This window comes from Montipora foliosa, chromosome 1 (genome assembly GCF_036669935.1).
Source record: "Montipora foliosa isolate CH-2021 chromosome 1, ASM3666993v2, whole genome shotgun sequence".
NCBI classification, from domain to species: Eukaryota; Metazoa; Cnidaria; class Anthozoa; order Scleractinia; family Acroporidae; genus Montipora; species Montipora foliosa.
In genome coordinates, this window is record NC_090869.1 from 72,773,676 (window position 1) to 72,789,087 (window position 15,412).

Below are 15,412 nucleotides of genomic sequence, written 5' to 3' on the forward strand. Positions count from 1 at the left end.
CAGGGCAAGCCATGGCACAGCCATAAACGGTTCGATACCTACCTCATTTTCCCGAGTAATGGACTCATTAAGGCTGTCTGACAGACTTCGCGGCGAACTCATAATGTCACTTACAAATTAGATAGAAAGCTGACGGAAAGTACTTCTTCTAGTAATTACTGGTAATTCAACTTTACCTGCAAATTCGAAAAAAGTGGATTATCCCAGCTGCACGCCTTTTTGAACTGTTACGTCATCATCATGTTTCATCATCTCTCAACAGTTCTATCTCTACCAATCGTGAATTTGTCAATTATCACTCAGATTGTGCTCGGCCGTCAAAGGGCCCGCATAATCCCATTTGAAGGCTCCGATTTTTACACATCTGAGAATTGCAACATCAGCCGGAAAGACAAAAAATTGTTTGTTGTGGCCAAAGCACGCTAGTTCAATAAATATTTAAGAATTTAAAAATAAAGCTCGTCCCTCCATTACGACCAGGTTTTTCAAACAAGTACATTTTATTTTCGTGACTGAGTTTACCGGTGAATAGGAGAATGTATCCGCCATTTTTGCTTTGACTAGTACTAACAACGTGCTTGTATGCTTATCAAAAGAGTTATGCCTAGTGTGACAGTGATGCATGAACCCGAAACTTTTAAGAACTAAGCATCTGCTGGATGCAGCGACCTCCTTTTTTATTTGATTAACTTTACTCTGTTTTCTCTATCGCAAATTCCATGTATTTCAAGTTTATCCCGGAGTTTATCCCCCTTACAACTTGAGGAGATATTCACTGCGGGAGGTTACAATCGATAACTGCTTTCCTTCTTTTCGGCGACTGATACTGATGCTTGTCGCCCGCAACCAACTAAACCTCCATGATCATGTCCGGTTCAATTAGCGTCAGTGGATCCGCCAGCCGTTTCCTCAGCATTTTGACTATATAAGCGTTCATATCAGACATTAAATCGACCTTTCGCGGCAGATAAACCGTCTTATTATCTTTCTTGCCTAAGAAAAAATTAAGTGATCAGCAAAGATGAGTATTTATCTTAGGGCCTGGACGCACTGGGCAAATTTGTGTTTATTTTGCGAAAAAATCTGTCACCAGTTCCCTGAGACAAATGCGCCCGGTGATTTTTAGATATACCAAATTTTGTCAAGGTTTACCAGACTTCAAAGACGCCGTCGTCCTGCCTCGGAGCAGGACAAATTTTTGTCAGGCGTGAAATCTGACATATTTGTTAATTAACACGGCATGATTTGAAGGAAAATGTCAATCAAGAAAATTTGATCTCTATTTTTAGTCGGATTTCAGTCGGCCTTGTAGAGACAAATCTACTGTGTTACTCTAGAACCCGTTGCAGTCAAACAAGGTGAAGCCTCCACTGGCATAGTAGAAGTAGCAACTGCCTCTGCTGGAGTTGAACGAATTCAAGGAAGAAAAAAAAAGTAGGATACAAGCAATAATATGCCGAGGAAACATATTCGATCGAAGCGGTTAAAGATCACCATAAGCCCTTGACTCCTGAGATCTCATGTAACCTTTCCGGCTAACAGCGCGCAAGCGATGTTGTTTATTTTCGTGTGATTGACCCTTGTGGTTAACAAATATTTTGCTGTGTCTCAGTGCGCCCACGTTTGACAAATTGAAAATTTGACACAGACAAATTTTGTCGAGATTTTTGGCAGAACAGTTGTTGCTCTTGTGTGATATGAGTTGACCATAGCATCACTGAGTTCTCATGCGACTCACTTTTCTACATTCAAAGACCACGCTTTCGGAATAAGTAATTTTATTTAATCTTTGATTGTGAGTAGGACGATGACTGGGCGGAATCCTGAGAATCCAGCCATCTAAGCGGGTTTTACCTCTGTGTCATCGTTGTGGAGAAAGAGCTCGTCGCGTGATATCCACCATGAGCCGGATTGTGTAATGACATTAAATTTCCATTTTGCGACACCGGATATAGTTACACACAGTTGTAAGTGCTTCAAAATACATTTTTATTAAGCAAGAAGGAAATGGAAGTCAAATAACTATGTTTCTCTTTGCAACGTTCAGTTTCTTGCATTCGCTATTAAACGCGCTGCTAATTAACAATTACCAAGTGATTTCAGCGAGGAAGGGAGAGAGAGAGAGAGGGAGAGAGAGAGAGGGAGGGGTGGGGGGGGGGGGGAGGAAAAATAAATTAGTCATTGAAAATGTAAGGGTCGGTCCGTTTAGGGACAAACGGTGACCTCGATCGTCCAAAACTTGCCCTCGGCTACCGAAGGGCAGCAACAGTTTTTCACTCCACGGAACTCCCATCTTTCAATTCTAAGATTTCAGTGACTATCAAATAACACACAATATAAATAGATAATAATCTTTAAGTACTCCGAAACGTTGCTGAAACTCGTAAAATAAAAAAATAAAAAAAAAACAGGTAATGGGGAAAAAAAAAATCGGTTTTAAGTTGAATGGTCAATGCATTGATAATGTCAACCTCAAAAGAGATCCATGAACTGACTTTCAGAGTTTGGACAATGTGCGAGCCAGCGGGTCATGCGAGGCAGGCAAGCCATGACCGCAAGTCATGCGAGCCAACATGCATGGCGAGTCCGACATGCGGATCACACAGTTATTGAAAGCTAACCGTTTTAAAAATGGGTGCTTAGAATTAATAACAGTTTATCAGTTCTATTTGAAATGGGTGCTTAGACTTAATTGCGAAATTTGCATGGCTGGCATAACTCGGTGGCTCGCAGAGTGTCCAGCCCTCATTTTTCACAACAAACATTGATCGCATATTCGCGAGCCATCAAGAAAATATGTAATCACAACTATAACAAAATCCTGGACCATGATCGTTTGATATCACTACTATTATTAGAGCATAAATATGACGGTGTATGCGTCGTATCTGAGTAGTTGCACGGTACTGTATTTTCATAAAGGAAAGTTCGATATCTATAAATCACGGAGTATATGCTTATTTGGTTTTTTTTTTTTTTTTTTTTTTTTTTTTTTTTTTTTTTAAGAAGTTCATTCTAGGTATTTCCTTTCTCGAATTGTGTTATAGTTATGATTGATTATTGATATTACTGACTGGAGTGGCACCATTAAATTGTGTACGGCCGAATAGAGGTAACAGGACTCTGTGACGTAGTTCGGTATGCAGCTATGTTAAAAATGAGGCTCAAGGATTTACGTTAGAATCTCTAGTGTGATTTCCGTCCGAAATGCACCCCTCACATCTGTTACCGATAAACATAATTTAGCGGTGCCCTCCAAATTTAACATGGCTTAAATTGCCGTGAAAGTGGTAATGCACCACTTGTCCCCTCTCCTGCTTTCTCTCTCCTCCCTCTCTCCTTTTCTTTGTCCTCTTCTCTTCGTTCTTGTCATCTCTCCTCCTTTTTACTGCCCTCCAGCGAATTTTCGCTGAGGGGCAGTCCTTGGCCTTGTGGCCTTGTCCCCGACAATTGAAGCAACGTACTACAAAAAAAAAAAAAGAAAAAAAAAGTTCAACTAACGACCATTTAGAAATTCACTCACTAGAAATAGTAACGCAGATAGATAAAGTGGAGATCTTCTGTGTTGACTTGTGCTCAGGTATCGTTGACTGCATCACATTCATAAAGTAAGATGTCTGGTGTTTGTCAGGCAATGTAAGCAAGATATTATGCTCTCATTTGCGTACTATAACATAAAGTAAAAACTTCAACGTGTGTTACCCTTTTAGCGTTAGTGAAATATTTCTACACAATTGCAGCGGTGAGCTATCAGCAGTGAGTTTCAAAAAATCAATATATAGCACAGTTACATTTAAATGCACTTGTTATTATATTTTTACATGATTTGCTATTCTATTTGCTATTGCGACTAACAATTTCAAGAACTCTTACTTCTCCTTCGTTCCAAATGATGGCGCAAGTCCTCAAGGCGTTCGCGCTCCGGCGATGGTTCGCGAGGCGGCGTATTGTCTACATATGCGGAAAAACACACATAATTAATATAATTACAGAAACTGTTGAAATGCAACCTGCACATTTTTTAAGCACTATAACTAGGCCATCGCGTGTAGAACATTGCTAATATTGACGTTGTTAAAGTATTGCGCGTCGAACAGCAAAGGAAACATTGGATAATTACACGAAGTAATAGCATTGCTCACCGTTGTCACTTTCCCTTGGGCGCACTCCATACGCGGGAACACGCGGGTTGATTGGTCTCCTCTCTTTCTCACCGATCATGCAAGGGACAAAAAAAAAAAATTAGTTAGTGATCTGAAGCGTACGAGGGTCATTAAAATTCAGTTCAGAATTATTTTTTGCTAAGTAGCAGCAATTTTTAAATCCATTGGTTGCACATTACTCGCATTAATGCCTGACTGTCAAGAATTTCGTAACAAGAATGACAACGAATTCGTGCCAGTAAACCATTCACGACCGAGGAAACTTTGAACAAACACACACAAAAAGGCTTCCCTACCATCGCCCTCTGCTGAGTGTCTTTGGTTCCCGGCGCTTTCACTCATTGTGGCTAATTCTGGATGATTCTGTTGATGTGGAACAGAGTTTAAATTGATAAAATACTCAAGTCAACATGTGGACTGAGTCGCTTGATGATAGTGAACATATACACAAGTTTGTTCAAAGGAAAATGTTTCCACCGATTATTAGTGTACTGCTGTGCATCGATCAAGCTGGTAATGGAACACGTGAAAATACATTTTACAAACAACTATAGCACGCTGCATATAAACTTTAGAGAAACGTAATTTACGTTTCGAACCAACTCGCTGTTATGATTTACTGTATTATAGTTAAGTTCAATAGTCAAAGGTTTTCCATGGTGATGTTCAGCTCGCACAGATATGTGATTGACTCTTTACTGTAAAAAGAAACAATTTATGGCTGACACGTGCCGAAAACTCTTTAAGTTAATTTTATATTCTAAAACTCACAGTTTGCAAGTTAATCATGTATTTTAGCAAAGCTTTGATGTTGGACACTAGAAGGAAAATTATTCAAGCAATACCACGCCCATGAAAAGAAAAAAAAAATGGAAAAAAGAGAACTCGGCCTCCCTTTTAACAGTAAACAAGAAAAACCATCCAAGGATACTTACAGAACAAATAGTCTAGTCAATACAAGTCGGCAGTAGAGTTTGCTGCAACAGCTACTAGGCTATGACTTCAACCAGCACATAAAGTTGAATTTATGCGGTACACTCCCAAGCTTTTGTAAGGCGTCATATGACGTAACAAAATCGTCTTTCAACGATGAATTGAATGAGTAGTTGTCAGAAGATTTAAATATTTATTATCAACTTCCTGCACATGGATGAACATCCGTTACTGTAAATCTAATAACGTTCCATCACACTGTCGATGCTAATCACTATCTATTCCGGTGTAGACAGTGACTAGCGGTTGTCAACAAAGTGGCAGGCGCTTCTTCTATACGTGTTTAGTTTTGAAGGACTAGTAGATTTATATTATATGAGCTCGCGATTGCTATGCGTGATCAGTAGCTGATTTGGAGCTGCGCCCTCCTCAGCTATCACGGAATAGAAATTTCAAGAAACAGAATTAATCTGTCTATAACTTGTAATGCCTGCTCTTGTCCGCTTGTGAATCATTTGTTCATTCAGTGTCATCTGAGTGAAAGAAAAAATTGCGGACCGGGATTGCCACCTAATCATAGTTACATTCATTACTCTAATAGCAAGGTTGATGTGATGAGAACCGACTAGTTTCCGGTGGACGTGGGTTCAAACGCCGCATGCACAGGGCATAATAATTGTTCTTTCAAATTTCATTCAGAGGTCGTCCAGCATTGGTTTTAATGAAAACTTTGTTAGTCATGTTTCATAACAACTTGTACTTTGAATCACTTGTTGATCCTTCTCACCTAGGTTCACCACCACCAACAACAAGAACACAAACTTTCTTTCATCTCTAATTTAAGATTTTATATACATGCTAATATCTCCGATACTAATAATGCAAACAAAATGATTACAATTTAAATTAATCATTACTCAATTATATAACTTATAATTACCATTACAATTCTAATTACACAAAATAACAATGCTTCAATCACTTGGGTATGGTAGGGCAACCATTGTGTCAATTGAAAAACAGACCAAATTGTTGTAAGTACCTTATTCCCCCCTGAACCATCGTTAATACATATATGAACGGAAGAATGTAAGCCTAAGGGTGGGTGGACTCCACATCATTTCCAGCGATAAATACACGGTCCAGTCGGTACAACTCTGCCCTCTTAAGCCACGTGTCCACCGTTCCCACCTTTCTGTCGCCGAAAACTATACTAACAATCTACTTTCTCACCATCTCATAATGCAATACGTTTTGGAGGTATTAACATAAAAACACCACTAATCATGCTTGAGAGAACTGAATATGCACTGTTTTCATGCCCCCTCTTCAAACCCTCATAAATATGAACTGTGTAAATTGATTGATGAAAAAAGCGAATAGCCGTTTGTTTGGTGTAATCACTCCCAGTCATTGTTAAGGTGAAGCGGGTTGGTTTCACTTACGAGGAGTGGAGTGCGGACTGAGAGGCGACCGTATTACAGGCATGAGATGATGGGGTCATTTTTAGTCCATTTTCCCATTTTGTTTACTTTCCGTTACAAAATCAATCAATTCAATCAAAACGGTAACTAAACAGAATATAGAGTGAACAAAACACTATCAGAATTACAAGTTTTTCCTTCGTAAGAACTGATAAGGTGCATTTCTTTTACAGCAATCTGAAGTCTAACTTGCAATCTACAAAATTATTAATACTCTTCAGTTTTCATTAATAAAAATCAAAATAAAAAATACAAAATAAAAGACTATTTTTTGTCAAACGTACAACTATCGAAGAAATTAAAATTGACGTAACTATACATACCTAAAAAGACTGAATGATTTTATCCTCGTGCGTGAAATAGGCATCACGGGAAGCAATAATTCTCTATACAGTGTTGCGGTTTTAGATATATGGTATCTACACGAAAGGGAAAACATCTTTAATAATGAAGGCAATCATTGTAAATGATTTTATAACATAACTTGTATAAAATGTTCGGATTGGCCAATTGGTCATTTACCATTTACCATTTGCGCATGGGTGCACGCTCGCTGACGGCAGCTGACGTGCGATCTAACATTCCGAGATTGTGGAAAGACTAGAATGCCATCAATAGCGCATCAGTCCTAATTTTCCAAGACTTATTTTCATCCTCTTAGAATGTGGGTGAACTTCTACAGAGCTCAAAATATAATGATATAACCCTAAAGATTAATCAGCGGTGGAAAAGGAGGATTGAAGGTCTAAAAGCGACGAAAGAGCGTTTCGTGTTCAGTTGTACTGCTTTGATTTCCAAAACACAATTTGAACTCTGATCAAATATTGAAGCCGAATCGCGGAATTGAAAGTGATTTTATGGGACCAGGGTAGACGCTACAGGAAGGTAAATGGTGTTTTGGAACGTAGAATTTCCTTTTGAGATTTATTTCATCGGCCACTTGAGCTGAAATAGTGTAACGTCGCTTTTTTGGCTTGGAGAAGTCGCGCTGGCCTGGGTTGCTCGAAGCATGGATAGCGCTAGCCAGCGTTAAATACCGTGGAAACCTATCGGTTTTGATACCTCTTGACCAACGGTTAGCACAAACCAGGCTTCGAGCAACCGGCCCCTATTTGCTATAGGTCGATCGCTGTCTACAGAGACAAAGCATGTGCAAAGACAGCGAGTTTGTGTCGACGCTCGCAAGAAAATCGAATCGTTTTCTCTCCCAAGTACGGAGCCCTGTTAGTGCCACCCGGGTGTGCGTATACTTTTTATTTACTTCTGGCGAGACTTTTTTACTTTGGCCGTGGCTCTTGTTTTTATTTGTGTCAGTGGCGCGCCTTTTTTTATTTGGCGCGACTTTTTTTACTTGGCGCGACTTTTCTTAATTTGGCGCGACTTTTTTTATTTTGCGCGACTTTTTTTGTTTGGCGCGACTTTTTTTATCTGGCGTGTCTTTTATGCCGGCACCTGGGTACGGACCTTATGTATCCCTTATTATAGTGTAAAAAATATTGTAAGCGATAATCCTATAAACCCTTGTATACCCCTGTATACCCTTGTATATCTCTATATACCCTCAAGAGAGGATGAGGTGAGAGAACGGATCCCCCTGCTCCATCCTAGTTTTTTAAAAATCTATTTTTAGTTTAAGTTCTCGTTCCCAATGCCGCGCTTAACTAAAGTTTCTTTCCGTTATTATAACTGGTAAATCAGGTGCCTATGTATGGAGGGAGCGAAGGGGGGGGGGGGGGGGGGTCTGCTCGCTTACCACATCCTCTTCGTACCCTTGAGTACCCTTGTAAACCCCTATATACCCTTGTAAACACTTGTATACCCTTGTATACTCCTATACTGCCTATATACCTTTGTGGACTCTATATACTCTTGAATACCTTTGTATACCCGCATAAAACCTTGTATACTTTTGTGTGCCCTTGTATACCTTTAAGTGCATTTCTGGACATTAGTACTTATATATCCCTTACAAAAAGTTAAAAAGCGTTTGTAATTGTGTCCGTATATTTCAAATCGGGGTTTGTAGTAAAAGATGCTCTCTTGCTGGACCGATGTTTTTGATAGTGTCGCTAAGGTAGTTAGGTAATCCAGTGTGCCATAATGGGCATCCATATTCCATTATCGGACCGTCTAACAAAGCAGCAAAAAACTGACATAATAACTTCGGTTTTGAAGCCTGACTTTCGGAGAATTAGTACGATACACAAGCTTTTGGATGCTTTCGTAGTTTCTTATAAATAACGCTCGACACGTTGGCTTTCAAATTTCTCTATGGTGGTCAATATGAGATATCAGCCCACTTGACAAACCCATTTCTGTACTAGAGGACGAAACTAGGTGGTGGAAAGTAGTGAAACTACTTCCTATGGCGTAACGAAGTCAAGCTGCCAATTGTATTGTAGAGGAGAACGAGATCTTAAGTGGAATGGCATTTGCCAACTACATAAATCACGCTTTTCCAGGGTATACTGAGGTATACAAGGGTATAGAATGCAAGGGTATATAGAGTATACAAAGGTATATGGGCAGCATAGGAGTATAAAAGGGTATACAAGTGTTTACAAGGGTATATAGGGGTTTACAAGGGTATTCAAGGGTATGAAGAGGATGAGGTAAGCGAGCAGATCCCCCTTCCCCCCCCCCCCCCCCCCCATAAACAGGGACCTGATTTGCCAGTTGTAATAACGGAAAAAAACTTTAGTTAAGCGCGGCATTGGGAACGAGAACTTAAACTAAAAATAGATTTAAAAAAAAACTATGATGGAGCAAGGGGATCCGTTCTCTCACCTCATCCTCTCTTGAGGGTATATAGAGGTATACAAGGGTATATAGGGGTATACAAGGGTTTATAAGATTATTGCTTACAATATTTATTACACTATAATAAGGGATACATAAGGTCCGTACCCAGGTGCCGGAATAAAAGACACGCCAGATAAAAAAGTCGCGGCAAACAGAAAAGTCGCACCAAATAAAAAAAGTCGCGCCAAACAGAAAAAGTCGCGCCAAATAAAAAAAGTCGCGCCAGCTAAAAAAAAGTCGCGCCACTGACACAAATAAAAACAAGAGTCACGCCCAAAGTAAAAAAGTCTCGACAGAAAAAAATAAAAAGTATACGCACACCCGGGTGGCACTAACAGGGCTCCGTACCCAAGAGCAAATTATCGTTTATTCCAATAAAATTTTTGACTGTGAAAACTGTTTGTGGATCATTTTGTCTTTGTAACTTCATAGTTGTATTTAGAAAGCAAAATTGTGTTAACATCGACTATTGACCAAACGTGATTTATGCAAAGACACGCGAAACACGCAGGAGTGGTGTTAACGATTATGTTATAAAAGGAATAGTAAAGGCTCAGCTTGCACTATTGAGTTATGGTGCACTTGGGAGTTTGCTAAGCAAGAAGCTAGAGCTCTTACGCTTCTCTCGTACGCGTGCTTAGCAACCTCCCGCGTGCATTATAACTCAACCCTATGCCGTTTACCATTTGTTAAGTCATTCATCATCGTTCCTTTTTTTTATTTATTGTTGTTGGCCCTGTGACATTAAGATTTGATTCTAGGTTGGTTTTTTTTTTCCTTTTTCTTGTGAATGGGGTCGGGGCAGGTATGCATGGTTTTTTTTTGTTTTGATTTATTATTATTATTTTGATTGTTTTTTCTTCTTTTTGTTTTTGTGGTCTTCTTTTCTTCCCTTTTGATGTTGTTTACTGGTTTTGGTGAGCATTGCCAAACCGTATCTAAGGAATAACCTTCAAACTCTAGGACGGGAAATTTCATTTTCGAAGACCAGGCAGAAATTACTCCTCTTTAAATGTTAATTCACCTGTTTGTGATGGAAGCTTTAATGAAGACGTATTTAAAGTGAAAGATCCAGATAGTGACTGGTTTTGGTGGGAAATTACAGATTTTGGCATCACCAAAGAAAATCACGAGAAGGAGTGAAAACGGCGACAAAGAATGGTAATGAAGAACGTAAAACGAAAGTGATCAGTAGCAATCGATGGAGTAACTTTAACCGAAAGGTCGTACCCTTTTTCAATTTAGTGTTGTGAGCGTTTCCAGACAAAAAAGTAACTCAATAAAAAAAGACAATCATGTATAACTTGGAAGCATCCCTTGTGCAATATTGGTCAATTAATCTGCGTTTAAGAGGATTAAACTTTCCATTTTCTCTGTGGTTTATGTGGAAACTAGTATTTACCGTTAACAAGTGCCTTTCGCAAAATCTGCGTTTGCGGAAACAATGTCTTTGTTCTTTTAAGGTTAAACGTGGAAAAAAGTTTGAGCCTATTATTTCCTTTCTCAGATTGCTTTTTTGTGCAAACTGAAAAGTATGCGTGGATCGGTGTAGCCTAACTATGCAAAATTGTTGGATGGCAATGCTTAGGTATAGGTTAAACACTATCCAACATTGCTAGAATAAACAAGCTCCCGGTACAAGTTGGCCCTAAAGCTAATTGACAACATGGCGCAAACACGGAAAAGAAAAGCGGTTGTATAGCGTAAGTGGGAATGTTTATCACGCCAGCGCTGTTCGAGGACGTAAATTGCGGTGTCAAGGTATTAGAAACCTCTCTCTCTCCGCTCTCACGTATCTTTTTCGAGGTAAGATAATCTTTCTGACTCCAGCTCGACATTTCTACAGTTACGTTTCCTTGGAAACAGCGAATGCTTAAATCGGATAAAAATGAGATGAAAATATAAACAAGTCGAGAAAACAGTGCGATTTTGACTTCTTACATTTTAAGTTATTTTTTATAACTTAATACTGAAGGGTACAACTATTTATCACCTGAGGTTCCGATACAAAAGGAATATAAAAGGACGGTTGGTGCTGCTCTTTTGTTACATGCATACATACATACATACATACATCATCATTGACTTTATTTAAAACACACAATGGCATTCATAAAAATGCTTTTCGTGATAAACGTGCAAAATCATGCTGAATAATACAGTATTAGTTAGTTACATTAATTAATGATCATCATCATCATCATCATCATCATCATCATCAAGTGCCATCTACTACAATTAAGTCGGCTATCGTGTATCTCAACCTGTTCCCATCGTCCGCTCTTCGTACACATCCATTATATCACCTAACCATTCTTTGTTGGTTTTTCATCCAGGTAACTCTTGGTCTCCCCCGTCCTCTCTTCCCTTCAATTTTGCCTATCAGTAACAATTTTTTTTTAACGACTTCGCTCCTATTAGGTGTCCAAAATTCTGGCATTTTTTTTTTTTTTTTTTTTTTTTTATTATTCGTCTGAAGAAAATACAATGGCAATCCTGCACAACCCGCGGATAGCACAGCTAATCGAGGCGGGTTGTGCTTTTAAATCAGACGTCATTATCAGTAAAAGTTAAACAAAATAAATAAAATGAAATAATAATGAAATAAGTGAACAATTACAATAAAATATTTACATATCACAGGTTAGTTAATTTAATTTACTTAACATATTTTGCCATCTTTAAGAGGAGTGTGGGTGCTTCAACATAAGTGAACCCAGCATGAAAAATAGCAAATAGAAGTTCTCAAACTTTCTTTATAAATTGCTTTTCTGGCAGTTGGTTTTTTGATTCTTTATTGTTGATAACTATGAAATTGTTGTACATACCATCTTTGGAACTTCTTCATTGGTCTTATGCTCCGCCCAAGATACTCTTAACATTCTTCTACATTGCAAAAGGCTCCAATTTACTTTTCACAGTTTGGTCAGAGTCCACGTTTCACAGTCATATAATAATGTTGACCATGTGTTTGCACATTAATATTTCTTTATTTGGCTTGACATTTCCTGGATTGCACTTTTTGCTAACGCTATTCTTCCCTTTACTTCTTTCTCACATCTCCCGCTTGCAGTTAACTAGGCCTCCTAAATAAATCTTTTTGTCTGTCTGCGATATAGATTTATCATCAAACTGTTTTGATGTTAACTCTATGAGTAACCTTTTTTTAACCTAGTACCATTGTCCTGGTGATTTTGCAAGGAATCAGATCGACTATATCATAATAAGTCAACGTTTGAGAAATGCCATTAAACCGAAAAACGCAAATAAGCAACCAGGGGCCCATATCCATTCGGACCATAATCCGGTCAAGATTAAATTTATAATCAAGCTAAAGACAATATAACTACTAGATCTGAAGCTGTGAAACAAGAGATCGCAAGCTTGTCTGTCCTTTAAAAGAAAGAAGAGAAGCCCCTTTCTATAATGGCGGCCGTTTTTGCCTGCCTCAGTATATATGGTCTTAGTACAAAAATAAGTATGTATCGAGTTTCTTAAATTAAAGGAATACAGAGAGTTTGTAATATTAAAATTTTGAGGTAAATGATCTAGTGCCATTTGAATCTGTAATTTATCCATTACTATGGCTTATTGTTCTTTCCTCAGCAGAATTAGAGGAGGTGACCACCCTGGCAACTCTGTTCTGATGGATATGTAGTCTGTTACATCTCCCTTCCCCTCACCCTCTCCCACATTATACTACAATATTTGAACTACGGTAGTACAACAGAGTTGTACATCGTAATCCCAGGGCTCTGATTAGGTATAAAATGCCTTACTCGTCTCAAGACCCCACTCCTTCAATCCCCAATCCCTCCAGAAATTAGCAATGCACTCAAATTAAATGATTGATCTACTTCAAGACCATCATATTTATGTACAGCTATCTGACATAGCACCATCAACAAAAGTTGCGCTTGTATTCTATTCTCAAGATATGGAGCAAATCATGAAGTAATAATAATAATAATAATAATAATAATAATAATAATAATGGACACGGCTAATCTCCCTTTGAAGTAGAGCAACGAGCCAGCTCGACTAAGACGATCGGAAAGAATACTATGGCGCCTCTGGCCGCCGGCCGCTATACGATCCAAGTGTGACCTTGGAGCACAGCTTACAGCCGACTGGGATGAACAACAATATCAACAACAACTACGACAGCCAGTTTAGGCGTCTTGCTTTAAAAGAGTAAAGAACGTTGTAGAGCGACCAGCAGGTATCATAGCTAATGGAGGCAGGTAGTTCAATAGATTCAAAGACATGTATGTCATGTAACAAGAACGAGAAAACAAGGAAAAAAGCTTAAATTATAAATAAGACATAACAAGTCGTGAGAAATACAGTGAATTACGAAACAGGACGGTCTCCGATATTTCTTTAGTTCTAACATGATGTTATCAATCTCAATGTAGTCATCTTCAGTTATTAATATGTCGAATTAACAGCGTACTTCACATTTTGTTTTCGAAACCAACTATTATTTAACAATTTTCTTATTCTTTACAGGCATCTCATTGCCAACTCATGGGCCAATACGTGAAAAAAGCGTTTCTTTGCAAGTCACTTCTAGAGTTTTTTGTATAAAAGTTGTGATATATTTATGAACGACTATAATATCTGTGTATAGTTGATGTTCTACAGAATCAATTTATAATCTGAAATATGTTTCATATATATGAGATGCAGTTCCCCTTAAAGTTGCTCAAAGTAGTTTCGACTCTTTTTTTTTTCGTTGCTGAAAAGTGATCAGGTTGGAACTTTCCGCAAATTTGAAATAAATCGTATACAGCACAATTATAACCACCTTAAAAATATCACAGAATTACGGGTTAATCCGCTGTACGGATTTTTATGAACCTTGGCAGAAAGTTTCATCTTGCTCTCCTGGTTACTTTTCAGATATAACCAACTAAATTACTTTGAAGACCAAATAAAGGGTGATTTAACAGGGCTTTCCCGGTGCCACGGTGGCATATTACGTCACCATAACGACTGTATCTTGTCAAGAGAGTATGAAGGTAAGAGAGATAATCCCTCATATTGGCCCTATTCCCATCGTAATCCCTCTTAAGTTATTTTTAGATCTCCTGCGAGATCTGGTATTCCCACGAGGGTTAACTGATAGCCAATCATATGCTCCCATTTTTACCAATGTTGACAGCTGAGCGAGTTCCCACGCAACGATTCGCGTCGTTCGCGAAAATGGGGAGAAATAACTTAAGAGGGATTACCATAGGAATAGGGCCAATATGAGGGATTACCTCTCTTACCTTCATACTCTCTTGATCTTGTTAAGGTAATAATTCGTATTTCATTTGTTACCACAATAGATCGAGTTTCAATCGACCGTCGTAAAACAAAAACCTAAGTAGTCAGTTTGGCCAATCAAAAAGGACGGAGACAATCCAGTAAACCAATCAAAACGTTAAGTAATTACACGTAGCTGACACAAAGCGCGGGAAAATGTGCACGCGCGAGCAGCCGCGCGAGCCACATTTGGTTTTGGTTTCACTTCTGATTGGTTGAAAAAAATGGCGCTAGTACTTTGAACCAATCACTGAGTGAAGTAAATGCAAAACCAAAGCAATTCGCTAATCACTTTCGACACTCAATTGAAAACCGCTCTATTGGCAAGACGTGATACAACGTTGGGTGCCGATCCTTAATTCTAATAAGGGCGTTACTTGGAAGAGTATAAACTGGTTTGTGCCGCCTTAAATCATTTGGAAAAATGAATTTTGGTGAAATCAGTTACAATTTGTTTTTGGTAAGTAAAAAAACTACACAGTTGTATTTCTAAGCATTTAACGGTAGCTTATCTATGGTTAGCCAATCATCTTCAATAATTAGTAAGTGCATTGTTTACAGGCATTTCTAATGTTTTCAAGTTTTTTTCAGAAAATGTAATGTTAGTGTCATCGGGAAAGAATTTATACTTATTAGAGCAGTTATTAATATCATTAAAATAAAGTAGAAAAAGGTAAGGGTCCTAATAATGAATCTTGTGGCAGACGGAAAGTGCAC